This window comes from Equus przewalskii, chromosome 25 (genome assembly GCF_037783145.1).
Source record: "Equus przewalskii isolate Varuska chromosome 25, EquPr2, whole genome shotgun sequence".
Lineage (NCBI taxonomy): Eukaryota > Metazoa > Chordata > Mammalia > Perissodactyla > Equidae > Equus > Equus przewalskii.
The window spans coordinates 30878895-30893794 of record NC_091855.1 but is presented as its reverse complement, the minus strand read 5'-3'; the positions used below and the strand labels follow the sequence as shown (position 1 = coordinate 30893794).

The 14900-nt window shown below is 37.9% G+C and overlaps 1 long non-coding RNA gene across 1 annotated transcript in view; it reads left to right on the top strand.

The window, feature by feature from the left end:
- Positions 1 to 5893: 5893 nt before the first annotated feature.
- LOC139079223 (uncharacterized) overlaps positions 5894 to 14900 on the top strand; it is a 33729-nt gene continuing 24722 nt past the window's right edge. Inside the window, exons 1-2 of the long non-coding RNA XR_011532632.1 lie at positions 5894 to 6044; positions 13151 to 13293. This is a non-coding gene — a long non-coding RNA (uncharacterized lncRNA). The remainder of the gene's footprint in view (positions 6045 to 13150; positions 13294 to 14900) is intronic.

Sequence of the window (14900 nt, the reverse complement as noted above, 5' to 3'; positions counted from 1 at the left end):
GCCCACAAAGTACACATGGGACCTTTAGGATGTTAGTGTGTGTGAATTCATGTGTGTGTGTGTGTGTGTGCATGAATTTTTAATTAGAAATATTTTTGAAGGAAATAGGAATAGTAAGTGGTTGGAAACTGCATGAAGATCAACGTTCTACATTTTCTTTCTGAACACATGCACTGAGTTAAATACCTGTGCACACGACTTACCCAAGCGACAGGAGCACTGGTCCTTTAGTAGGTTTCGGTGAAAGAGTTGCCCAAGGACGGACACACACTAAGAGAGAAGGCTGCTCTTTCCTCTTTAATTATGGTAGAAGAGGGAAGTTTTAGTTGCTTTAATTAATGCCTTGAGTTTCTTTGAAATTCCCTTGCTCTTCTGTACAGCCATGATAACATCACAGCCTCTTTGTGAATTAGTTCCAGGAGCAATGGGGGATAGTGACTTTGTTCACATAAAATAGTCTTTGATTTCTTCTTATGTAAAAGCTGCTTATCATGGTTACCACCTTGGCTTTGCCTGTTGCTCTGAACCAATTTCTCTTTCCTATTATCAGAGTAATGTTTTACTTAAATGAAACTTCTGCTGGAGAATTCTTTTCATTTTGGAGTAGGGTAAAGAGGAAAATTATGGGGAGGGATGTATAAAATTATTTCCACTTGCTCTGGGCTTTTGGTGAACGTTAATATTCTTCATTTGATGGATGATCCTGGATTGGATCCTGAATCAGAAATGGACAATAGGGTGACAGATGAAATTGGAAAAAAAAAAAGGTTTGTAGATTAGATAGTAATAGGATATCAATGATGATTTCCTGATCTTGAAAATTATACTGCAGTTACGTTAGATGTGAAAATTTTAGGAATCTGGATGAAAAGTGTGATTGTTTGTACTATTTGTGCAACTCTTTTGTAAGTCTAAAAATTTTTTGAAATGAATAGTTGAAAAGCAGTTTGCTCATCAGAGTGATCTGAATTCATGCAGCTGTGGAAGGTGAGCATCTTAACAAAGCTAAATTGAAACCTATGTAAACTGGGTGATAATGTGAAAAAAGAGAAGCTACATTTTTGGGGCAATAGGAAGTCTGTTAGAAACTGCAGATTTGGGAGTAAGGCAAATAGAATTGGCGGCAATAGTGACCTTCAGGAATACCTTGGAAAAAATCCTAGAAATTGCTGAAGTAATGATTGTGATCACGTTTCACATGAGAGAGGTGTTAGATTTCCCTCTGTATAAACTTAATGGGTTAATCAAGGCCAATAGACAATAGAGAAACATGAGTTTGGGGTTATTAGGTAGAAGAAATTTCTGACAATGAGACATTAAAAAATAAAATGGACTGCCTTGTAACACAGGTTCATTGCCATTCCTGGAAAGTTAAACCAGACACCAAGTGACCTTTGGGTTTTAATACTGTAGAGGAGGATCCTGAATTGGGTAGGAAGCAAGCAAAAACAAGCTCTGAGTTCTTTTCCAATGTTAATAGTCTATGATTGTTTTTTCAATAAACATGTGAGTGATGCTCCCAATTATACAGTTTTCTGTCTTGATACTACTTCTAGCACTAATATTATGTGTGTTTGTGTGTGTGTGTGTGTGTTTCTCCCCTAAGGTTCAGATGTTTAAAACGTTTTCTCCAAGACGATGATTTACATGGATTATATATGGTGATAATATTAGCTGTTGCACAGGACCTATTAAATGTGATTTATTTGTCTGTAGATCAGTAGCTCAAGACTGCTCCAAATATATCTACAGGGTGCAGGTTTGAAATTAATGTGCTAGAGTACTTTAATGTAGGCAGCATGCTGGCTGGATTTGCTGATGTTTGGTGCAGCCAAAGGCTCTTACCTTGATGGATGGTTGTTTCTTTCTTGATCAATGCATGAATCATCTCACCTAGGTCAACAAAGAGAGAAAACAGTGGGTGGGCCTGCCCACTGCTGGATTAAGTTCAAAGCCTGGAGAGAACTTTGCATTTGTAGGTTAGATACAGGAAAGTATGTTTATTTGAATCCCTGGAACATTATTCTTTTTCAACTTCATATTGCCTATGCCAGATGAAAAAGGACCAGTATTTTTTCTTTACTTGTTGGAATGGCTTAGATGAGATCATGGTAGAGCATCCTTAGACTTATGTTTGGGTTTTCTGCAAGCAATAACAGTTGATTTATAAATGAACCATATTACCAGGTTTTAACTATTAGATCAAAATAAACTCTTTAAAATATCTTCATTTAGTAGATTATCATTTCTCCTTAGGAAATAAAATAATATCCAAGGATATAATGCAACACTGCAATTGGTCAGTCTTGTTTTAATCTCTAGGATGAAGGAAGAGAATCTTCTACTCTATGTCAGGCACAAATGGTACCCTAAAAACCCCTAGAGGTGGACCATGAAAAGACAGCCTAAGAGATGATTAATTACCATTGTCATCAGAATTTGCAGTTTCAGATATTAGTTTTAAGACAGTGTTAGGAATGTCTGGATCCAGTAAAAGTAAAGGGGCATTCTACAGGATAAATCCTTATTGACTTAAATTCAACAAACCGAAATATAGGTGCTGGAATGCATGAAGATCCATATCCATGGAGACGACCAACTGTGCTTGAAAAAACACAAAAAGGGCTTTGGAATCAGGCAGATCTGTAGGAATTCAGACTCCTTTGTTTGCCGATTTTATGATCTTGGAAAAATGACATTATTCCTGAGTCTTAGTTTTTTATATTTGTAAAGTGGATAAATACTATCTATTCCAAAGGGCTGTTATGAGCAGTAGAGGAAATAGTCTTGAGTACTTAGCATAGAGTACTGGCACAAAGTAGAGGAAATAGTCTTGAGTACTTAGCATAGAGTACTGGCACAAAGCAGACACATTAAAATTTTCATTAAAAATTTAATTGTGTAATTATTTGTTTTTCTGCTAGACGGCAGTCTCAATTAGGACAAGAACTATGTCTATAGCTATTGTTCTTGGTATTCCAAGAATCTATCAGTATGCCTCAGATGTAATAACTGATCACTAAGTATTTATGGAGTTAATTATTTCAATAACTTTAGTTTCAATTCTCCTAGGAGTTTAACCAAAGTGTGGGATTGACCATTGGTGAGAATATCATTGAGGGAGGCAGTGGGGAAGCCGAGAACAAGCCTGCAATGCCCTAGATTTGGCTACTTGACTCTTTCCATGTGTTAATTCAAAGCTTCTTTTCTTTCAAGAAGGGAAGAAATATCACTTGGGAACTGGAAATGTAACCTTCCTTTTAAAACTGGACAAATTCAACCTGTTTTGCGCTTACAACAAAACTCTGGAGCCTTGGCTGGAGGAGGAAGGCTGGGGCAGTGGTAGTCAGAAGGTGCCAGGAAGGATAAAGCAAAAAAGACTGGCAAAATCACGTCATTCTGGTTTCTCTCCTAAGTGCAATAATATTGATTGCCCTGAAGATCCTTTGCAAGGTGACAGTAGAATCGTGTCCTTCTGGATCTATTTTCCTTAAACGTCAGAGGAAGACAGCTGTTTCTGGCTCACTGGAAGCTATTCTAATTCCTTCAAGATTTGGAAACTGCTTTCATCATTCACATTAATCAGAGAAGAGATGACATTAACTTTCCCAGGTGATTTTTGGTCCCTTTCTAGAAGTCTCTCAAACCTTCCAGGAATAACAGCATATGTATGTTCTGCAAACAAATGAAATCACTTGTGCTCTCAGAGAGTCGCATTATGCAGACCAATTAGTTCAGAAGATGGCTCATTATTTTTGAAATCTCTGCCATCAGGTCTCTATCGTTTAATTTCTCAGAGGAGAATTTTTAATTTTTTAAAAAAAAAATACTAAGCAAGTTTTTTCTTCCCTCTCATTTTCACTCGTTCCTTGTTTCTCCCCTCACAATCCATCTGAGGTCTCTGAATCACTTCTGATCTTTTACTTTTTTGTGTAATGAAAAGACTGACTTTTACTTCACATTTATAGAAATGAATGCTTCTGTCTCAGAGCCCCCAAATTCTTCCCTGAGTGTTCCCCTAACAGCAGCTGACCGCTCTTTGATGTTAACAGCCATACAAAATGTAGGAACATACCAGAGCAGTTAAAAGGAATGTTTCTTCAACCATACTTGGCAGTTCACTTCTAAGATGGAGTACAATAAAAGCTTGCTACTGGTGAACATTTTGGAAGGAGAAAACAGGGAACTATTGTCTGATGTTAACTCTATGGGTCTGCAGAGACTTAATTATCAGTGTGGCTACTTGGAAAGTCACACCTTATATAAAATGCTAACGAAACTAAACAGCGAATGCGGCAGTGACGGAATTCATTGAGCCCATACTGTGCATCGGAAACCATGAGCTTTGAAGTTGGGAAAACCTGACTTGAATTCCCGGCTCTGTGACTTGTTCTGTGGTGTCTATGAATCTCAGTGTTCTCGACTAGAAAATAGGTACACTTACATATATCTCAGGCAATAGATTCAACGACCAAATTGAGAGAATAAATATAAACATATGTAGCGCCATGTATGTTTCCTTGCCCTCTCACTAGCCATAATTTGAGAAGGAAGGTCTGTCTTTGAAACTTATCTCCATCATGGATTATCTGTATAAATTTAGGGGAATTACCTACTGTTTGAGTTAGTTTATTTCTTTTTTGTGGAGATAGACACTTAGGTACAGAGAGTTGAGTTAATCATTCTCTTCAGTTCAAAGGACATTACTGTCATTGGTCCATGCAAGTTTCCTCTCATTGTATTTATTCATTTCATTTTTATCCTTCTTACTCAGTCCTGTTACTCTTGCTTCCCATAGGTGAACCTTTTAATGTGTTTGATTGTATCCTTATATTTGTATATGTTCTTATAAAACATGTATTGTTACTTTCTTTGCACATAGTTCTAATTTACATAAATTATATTATACAATAGATCTTATTTTTTATCTTTTCCACTCAACATTATGTGTTAAAAGTTCTATGTTTTTTATGTATATATAAGTCTACATTTTATTCCATTGCATATCTCCACTATATTTTACCCCTCCATTCCTCCAGGAATGGGCATCTAGATTGCCACAAGTGATAGGGATATAGAACCCTCATGCACTACGTGTGAGAGGGTAGATGGGCATGCCTCCTCTGGAGAGTAATGTACATGTGTGTGTGAGTATGTGTACATGTATAGATATATTTGCGTGTGAGTGTGTATGTGTGTGTATGCATGCCCACACACGCATCAGCAGAGGGATAAAGATACAGATTATAGAGGATATAGAAGTATACACATATGCATGCACACATGTATGCTATGACCTAGCAAGTTTTCTCTTGAAGTCTTGGTAATATAGGTTCATAGCATTACAGCCTCTGCAGTAGAGGAAAGCAAACTAGGAGGAGGTATGGACAAATGCTGAACATCAGTTCACCACTCTGCCATAGTCGGCTATTGCGCATTACAGAAGACCCCAAGCCCCTTCTGGATTCCTTCTGGTGAGATTAAGGCAGGACTCCTAATCCTCCCTGGTCCATGGACCCCGTTGGCAGCTTGGGAAAGCCTATAGAACCCTTGTCAGGATGTCATTTTTAAATGCATAAAATAAAATTTATGTGATTACAAAGGAAACCAATCATATAGAAATTAAGTTATAAAAACAGTGGAACATATTGTGTTTATAATTATCTACATGTTTTTGTTACTATATTAAATAACAAAATTTAGAATCATGCCTAATAAATAATTGTCATAATTTTGAAGGAATGATGAATATAAAGGCTATTTCAGAATATCTGTAACAACTGTAATTTGATAAGAAAATATCTGAGATTAAATTGGCAACAAAGTCACAGATACTGCTGATACTACTGTGGTTTTCCATATATGTCACTGAAGGAAATGCTCTGAATTTCAGGTTCAGAACTCTTGGTTTAAGGAAAGAAAGTGGTCTGAGCCTTGGTCATCATTGGCCACTCTTGACAACACCCATTTGCTGTAAGACCACTGGCCATCTGCTTGGGTCAAGAAGGCACATCTAAACTCTAAAAGAGATTCAGCTTTGGAAGGTACAGTATCCCTTCCTGTAACTCTGGAAGATTGGAGGTGAAGAAACACAAGGCTGAGAGGGTGACTGGCCACCAAGATCCGTTTTATTAACACACCATCCCAGCAGGGCCTTTCTTCTACTCTGCTGTTGCTCTGTGGACTCTGGTGTCCCTTAATCCTTGAGGTGATGGTGTAGCCAATGATTTTCCCTTCCTGAGTGTGGGTGAGGGGGTGAAGGTTTGGTGAAGAGAAAGAGCAGAACTGAACCTTCTTCAGACTCTCGTTCCTCTGCTCCCTCTGTCTGCTCTCTGCTCCAGACCCCAGCATAGCCCCTCCCAGCTTGTCTTTCACAGGTATCCTCCAACTCGCAAGAACCTTCAGATTCCCCAAGAGATTCTCACAGTTTTGCTGTTGTTCATTCTTCAGATTCACGCTTCTCTCTTGCTTCAGTAGTTTCTCCAGGCGTATTTTGAAGGGAGAAACCAGCAGTTCTTGCTAGTTCATCATCTTGAGAGGAACATATTAGTTTCGCTATCTGAAAAACAGTAATTTAATATAGTCTTTATAGGGTTGTCTTGAGAATGAAATGAGGCAATACAACATACTTAGCATGGCTGCTGGCCCATAGTAGGTACACGTCCTCACTGCTCATATGTGTTCATAATATGTAACATGCCAGTGGTGGCCTGATATGTATCAGCGTCCACCTCTGGAAGTGAAGCATGTGGCAGCAGTCCTTCCTTCTGAAGCAGTGGCTCTCAACCTTGGTGACATATCAGAAGCACCAAGGAGCTTGTGAAAGTCCATGTGATCAGGGCCCACTCTTATCCAGTTATACTGGACTCTCTCAGAGAGGGACCCAAGTATTTGCATTTTTTAAAGTTTCTCAGATGATTCCAATGTGCAGTCACCATTGAGAATCTCTAAAGGAGGTCCCTGATTTGGAATTGTTCCCTTTCCTTTATACTTCTGTAACTCTGTGTAGTTCTTGAGAAGAATAAAATTTCTAGGTGAGATATTCAGTTTCTAAGTAAAGTTATCAAACTTAATGTGTTACCCATACCCACTCACACACATGTGCGTTGTATGTGTGATAAACCAAGTGGGATGGATTTGGGGAGAAAGAGGAGAACACATGACAGTTCTGGACATCCAGCAGATAATCTTTTCAGTGGTAGGTGGACATATCTCCTATGAGTGTAAAATTCCTAAAATCAGTGAGCTGAGCCCTTTGGAAAAGGATTTGTTTACTTGAACTTAATAGGAAGAATACTGTAATATTCCCCGGGGTGACAACATCATTCGTTGTTATAAAGTTTGTCTCTGTAGTGTTGGGTCTGCAGGGAATTTGACCTGGTGAAACTTGTGGTTCTGTATTATATGACTCATCGCTAATTCTTCTGGCTCTATGTAATTTGAAATAAACCGTATTTGGAACATATTATCTAGCATTATTACGAACTCTAGTGTTTTAAAATTGCCTGCCAATTCAGAGTTATATCTGTATGTTCTTTCCGTGGAGGGAGGCATGAGAGTGGGAGAAAGACTTGGCACAAGGGGCCTTCCTGGGGAAGAGAGAGCACAGATGGCCCTGACAGTTGGGGGTGAGGAAATGCGAGCTATGGAAGAGATCGCAGCTGAAGACGAATTATGAACTTCCCCCAGAAAATGTTGCCTGAGCAAGAGTTAATGGAAGTTCAGGCAGCCATATTGAATGAAAACAAAGACAGAGACAAATATACACAAGACTTCCTGTCCAGCCTCTCAAGGTGACATTTTGAAACCCTTAAATCCACCATCGACGATCCAGTGGAGAAGTGGAATTCACCATTTCGTAGCGTGATTCTTATGTTTTCTTTCAATTTTAACAATGCCTTCCAACTGCCACTCTTTGTAACACCTAGCCAGCAGCTAAGAGCAGATTACCAGTACTAGAATGGTGCAAAGAAGAGAGCATGAAGGATAAAAATTATCCTTATGGCTGCCCCAAAGAAAAAATCTGAAGAAGGTAAAGCATGTCTGCAATATCCTTCTCTTCTCTTTAAAAACATCAATATTAGGGGCTGGCCCCGTGGCGGAGTGGTTAAGTTCGCGCGCTCTGCTGCAGGCGACCCAGTGTTTCATTGGTTCGAATCCTGGGCGCGGACACGGCACTGCTCATCAAACCACGCTGAGGCAACGTCCCACACGCCACAACTAGAAGGACCCACAGCAAAGAATATACAACTATGTACCGGGGGGCTTTGGGGAGAAAAAGGAAAAAAAAATCTTTAAAAAAACCCATCAATATTAAAATCGCAGTAAGCCGTCTGTGAGTGTCTCTGGGTCAGAGTTCAGTTTGGAACAGACTCTTTCTGTTTTCCCCATCCCCAATCAAATTTCTCTCTCCTTGTCCTGTTCTCTCTGATTCCACTTTGCTAAGTGACAGTTAATTTGACAAATGACTCCTTACTCATAGATTGAGTGTTAATGTATTCATTAAAAAGTAATAACAAGCATTTATTGAATGCTTTCTATATGTCAGGAAATGTATTAAAAGTGTTCACATGTATTACCTCCAACCAAGTTAACATTTTCATTTTGAAAGATATCTAATGATTTAACCTGAGAAAATGGCCACAATGGCAGACCTTTGGGGACCCAGCTGAGGACAAACAGTGTAGTTACTGGCCAGAAAACATGATAGAGCTTCTCAAGTCACAACTGATGAGCTATCATTTATTTTGGAAGTCTTTAATCCATCAAGAACTTCATCCTAATTTAAGGCAGCCATACTAAAATATTTGTCGTACTTATTGTGGATTACAATTTAGTTGATAAATGGATAATAACACCTTAAGGGGGACTATTTTTAATGAAGTGTTATAATATTTTGTGGACTGCTTTAATTTCTTGCTCAGTAAGTGTATGTTTCTAGGCTGTGTGGGTTTAGACATATGAATTTAATAATTTCTATTTAAGTTTAAAACCATATCAGCCAGTAGCTGCTAAATTATAAATTGTGCTAGTGTTACACAAGCACTTTTAAAGGTCTAGGTAAAATTGTTAATATTTTTTAGTATGCCAGAACTTATAAATTTAATTGTGGTTTGGCAAAAGGTAGAGAGCAATAGTTTGGGAAATTTGATTCATTTGGGAAATGAATAAAAATGGAGCAAGGATTTGTCTCTTCAATTTCAGGATGTTTTGCTTATCTGATTTGGAAATTTTGCTCGTTAATCTGATAGGTCCACGTTAGAGGAAATGAATTCTGCTCTGGATAATTTTTTACGGTCACATGAGTAACAAGAGAAGTAGCTGATATTTCCTACTAGTTTGTTAGTAATGATAGTGAGAGAGCTGGATTATTTCTTATACTGGCATTACACTTGCTGGATCCATAATCTCAGATCTTAGATTGGATCACTCCTTCCCACTCCCCATCCTTCACGCCATCTATTTCCCACGAGATTAGGTAATTTGCTATACCTCCTTTACTAAAAGATGAGTGAACAACCCTGAGGATGGTGGCTGTGTTTTACTTATCTTTTCATCCACAGCATCTTGTTCATAACCTGCATCAAAATATTCAGAAGGACCTGTAGCTCTGACATCATGATTCCTCCAGTCTCTGTCTTTACATGTCAAAATACTACCCAAACCTCGAGGTTATTCTTAAAATTCATCTTTGTTTTTTTTTTTTAAAGCCAGGCTTGATCTTTCCAAGTGCTAATCTTTAGAAATGTATTTTCTATTTTCATGATAGTTATTGAGGATATTAATACCTAATAAATTGTAAATTCTTTGAGAATAGTAATAGTAATGTATGTTGATATGGTTCCCAAACTGTGCACTGTTGCACTCTGGGGTCCGACAGTGAATTTACAGGGGTGCTGCTGGCTATTTTAGACTCTCAAGGGAAGCAGTGACAGTTGACATCTGTCAGTCGCTGCACAAACCACAAGCTTGAGGTAGTTCACCGTTTCAATATTAGATCATACTATATTCCCATTCATGATGTCACATTTTGCCAAGTTGGATTTTGCTGTCATAACAAATGCAAAAAATTAATGTAGGGCAAGAAATGAGAATAGCAATGTCCAATCTGATCCCAGCATTTGAGAATTTGTGCTGTGTTCAACAGGCATATACATCCCATTAATAAATAAGAGTAAAATAAAAAAATATTATATTTTCTTTCAATTTTTGTGTATTATTTTCCAAATGGCTATCAACTTCTTACAAATAGTTAGTAAGTTGATAGGACCTAATTGTTTAAGAAATGAAATACTTAGATATTTCTTTTCACTAAGTGAGTGCTATGAAAAAACCTAATGAGACACTAAGGATGCTGTGAACCAAGAAAGTTTAGAAACCTCTGATATATTATGTGATATTTGTATTCTTTGCAATACCTAGAGTGCCTTATATAGTAGATATTCAATGAATATTTTCTTATTTGAAATAACTTATGCCCATGCTATAGAAATGAGTTTACTTAAGCAGAATTTTGCTTCTATTTGATACAAATAAAATATATGGGGGCCAGCCCTGTGGCCTAATGGTTAAGTTCGCTCACTCTGCTTCAGTGGCCCAGGGTTTCACCAGTTCAGATCCTGGGTGCAGACCTAGCACTACTCATCAAGCCATGCTGAGGTGGCGTCCCACATGCCACAACCAGAAGGACCTAAAACTAGAATATACAACTATGTACTGGGGGGCACTGGGGAAAAGAAAAAGAAGAAGAGGAAATAAGATTGGCAACAGATGTTAGTTCAGGTACTAATCTTTAAAAAAAAATATGGAAGATTTCAAAATGAGAAAACAACAAACATCAGACACCCACATATGCATGAGTCTGTGCTAGGTACATTATTCATGAGATGAAGCGAGAATTTTGCCTTATATAGTTCCCAAGATATGGGTCATTCTTAAATTACCTTTTCATGTCATTTCTCTTAATAAAAAGACCTTTCTATATATCCAGACTCTTCAATTTCTGAGAAGATGAAAGAAAAAAGAGATATTTGACCTAACATCAGACTCATAGCATAATAAAGACTTCATTAATGAGGGTGAAGGCAGCATTAGTCTGAACATGGGCAGTCAGGGTCGGTCAATATAGGCCACCCAATCATGCTGCTACAGGTTTGGTTTTAGAGGACCCCTGAGGAAGCCTGCCTCCACAAAGCCCTGTTATTGATTACCCTTCACCATCAGATGCTAGGTAAATTACTTACACAAAATACCCACACATACTATTATATGAGATGAGGAGAAAATTGATACATCAGAACCAAGCAGTTTCTTACATTTAGCAGAAATCATTTCTAGAAGGATTTGTGCATGTACAATGAATATACAGGGGCATAGGACTTTCTTATTCTCTGAAATGGAAAAATTCCCACGTCTGAGGCATTTGCTAGAAAGGGCAGTCTGGAGCAGGGTATCATGGGAGATTAGATTGAATAGCCAAGATAAGTGAATATTGTCATGGACAGATGGGCAGAAAAAAGTAGAGAAGATCCAGGAAGAGGACGAAAGAAAACGAAAATCACACTTTGCAAATTTTACAGTTTTGCCTCAGGCCAGCCCTGGAGCTACCAGACAGTTTGACTGTCATTTAAAATCAGAATTCCTAGTTTACTAAAGAGAATGTGAACTTTAAAATATATCTACCTTCTTTCGCACTGGTTTCTGTAGGTAGATAGGGCAAAAGGGAGTCTTCTTGCACATAACTTCTTGGGGTCACTCAATAATAATAACTTGTAGAAAGTTAATTTCTGTTACTATTGAAAAAAATATGTTTCACATATGTCATTTTGTTGTTAGGGAATTGTGAAATTATGGTCAAGAAACGGAGTGGAAGAGAAAGAGGGAGTTGTTGCATCCCTTAGAAAAATGATTTGCGTGGTGAATGTGAGGTTTTGACTATTGTTGCATCAGTTAGCTTCAAAGTTGGAAACGGTGACGTGTGCAGTTGATTCTTTTTGAATAACCCAAATAAGGCTGTTAATCAGTACCTATATTTAGGTGCTATAGTCAGTTAACAATGAGCTTGTATTTGATAAGAAAAATATTACCTAAAACTTGAAAATAAAGCCAAAAGGATGATTCCATGTTCTTTCAATGTTATATTGGGATGTTGTTTAACAGGGTCATACAAGGTTTATTTAATTATCCAGGAGACTGTATATTTGTTTGACTTTGCTATTTATTTGGTTAGGGTCCAGACACTAAGAAGTTACATGTTGACTTGAGGATGTCTTCCAATAAAAGAGATAATCTCAAAGGTTACAGTTTTATTGCTCTGTAGGGCATTAATCAATGTTCTATCTATTACCAAATTAATTTCAGTTTTTCTTTGATTGACTCACTTATATACATCACCATTCCTAAGATGCTTTGAACTACGTTTATCATTTTACTGGTTCTGTCTTTAATTAATGAGCTGAAGAAAACATTAGGCACTTGGTCATTCTATGTTTGCATAAGTCATATTTTTATCTTTTTGAAAATTATGCTGGGATACCAATCAGATAGATGATCTTTGCAACATTCTCTGATCCACCTCTCTAAATCAGTCAGATTTCACACTGTTAACTGTTTAGAATTCCAGACAGGCTTAAGCTATAATTCGGATGAGGGAGAAGTACTCATTAGAAAAACTGCCTATGCAATTCAAGTTATTCATGTGTGTGGGCCATATGTTTTCTGGCCAGAAACGATGCCTTTTAACTGGAATATATGTTGTATCCCCTACAGCAGACATCGCATTATCTTGGCAACCAAATGAAGCATACCTGGGGGATGGAAGTGGTAGGGAACGAAACTGATAATTGCTGAGTACCTACCACATGCTAAGTAGTACTTATTTATGCTCTAATTTGGCTTTTAAAATAGCCCGATAGGGTAAGACTATTATGCCTGTTGTATACATGAGAAAATAAAATTCAACGAGGTAAACTTATTTGGCCAAAATACACTACACATATTAAATTCAGGTTTGCCTGACTCCAAAGTCGTGCTCTTTCCACTCTTATGGAACTGTACCTGGGGGTTATTTCTGTGACATTAGCTTGAAGCTATTAGATCAATGAGAATACGCAATAATTCACCAAAATCATGACTTTTTTCCATTTGATAGAGATCAAGAATTTTGATTAAGAATTTATAATGACATTCTCAGCACCGTGCCACCCATAACTCACAGAGTTTATAATACGTGGAACTAGAACTAATAGACAAATGAAGTGAATGAAAGAAAATCTTTATAGAATAATTTTAAAGGTAAGAACTTCTTTATAATGATATATTTTATAGCAGATTTCAGTTTCTAATATCAAGTACCCTCTTCTAGGCTTCCAATTTGCAGAATTCCTCATCATGTTCATTTCAGGGGTGTTAAGGCTGCATCCTGCTATGGAATTTGAAAGGGATACATTCCCTTTCTTCCTGCCTCAGTGTATCTTTGGGTGGACACTTGCTGATTTTGGCTAGGTCAATAGTCACTTTTCCTGAGATTCGGAAACTTTAATGGATGATGTAAATGTGCAGGGGTAGTAAGAGGTAAGTCTCACTGGAGTGGCCAAGGAGGCACACAGATCAGACTATTTCTACAGAATGATGTTTGCTGTGGCTACTACTTGGCTAATCCTTTGGAATTCCCTTGATATGGCTCAGACGGCTGACAGTCCCAGTGTATCCATTCTCCTCTTATACATTTTGGTAAAGTTTAAGCTGGGCATATGACTGACAATTACAGACTCAAATTTCCGTCCTTTCTTGTAACTAGGTGTGGCCAAATGACTAAGTTTTGAATAATGGGATGTAAGCAGAAGTGATGGTTTCAGGTACTGGATCATTTCCTTGCTCTGACTCTCCTTTCTTTCTTCACTTCTGCAGGTTTAAATGAGGTCATTGTATCAATGAAACTCTGACCTTGCAAAAAAGGGCAACTTAGGGATGGTAGACCAACAAAATAGAAGGGACCTTGACCCCGATTGACTTTGTAGAGAGAGCTGACCCTCCTCTATGGACTAGCTTGACTTTTATGTAAGAAAAAAGTAAAGTCCAGCAAACGTCATCCAAAATATTTGGGCATCTCTTTATTATAGCAGTTGAGTCTCTCTCTAATTACTGTATTTAGATTCTTCCCATTTAGTTTATGCATGACCCTTCAGACTCCATCAACTGTACTCCTGATATCTCTCCAGTAAGGCCTCTTTTTGGTTAAGATAGTTACATTTTGTTTCTGTTGCTTGCCTCTAAGAACTCTGGCTGATACAGTTTCCATCATAATGTGACAGAGTGCTTTTAGTTTCTGAAGCCTCTGCTGCAGTAATCATGGTTCTTTGCTGATTATTTTCAGTGTACCATTGCCAGACACTAACTTTTCTCTCGATAGACCTATATTTATTAAATATGAGTTTAATAAACATGTGGACAGCTGTCATTATCATGCTTCATAACTCTCAAGAAAATTGTTTAAAAGATGGTGCAAGAAACTAAGGATACCCTGAGTTGAAGTGCTGGAAAAGATTAAATGAAAAATATGCTTAGTCCATCAGCTCCTCAGAGATCAGTCCCCAGACTCTAGTCTCCACCACCTAGCACCATGCCTGATACACAGTTGATGTCTAAGGAATGTTTGTTGAGTTGTTTATTGAATCTGTCATCACATTATCAGCAATAAGGGAGGAAATAAATCCCACTGAGTTCCTAATTAGGCAGCTTCTTAGAAATTAATTTAAAAATCCACATTTAAACATAGGTAAGGTCTGGGGCCTGCCTGGTGGCGTAGGGGTTAAGCTCACTGACTCTGCTTTGGTGGCCTGGGGTTCACAGGTTCAGATTCTGGCCACGGACCTACACATCACTCATCAAGCCATGCTGTG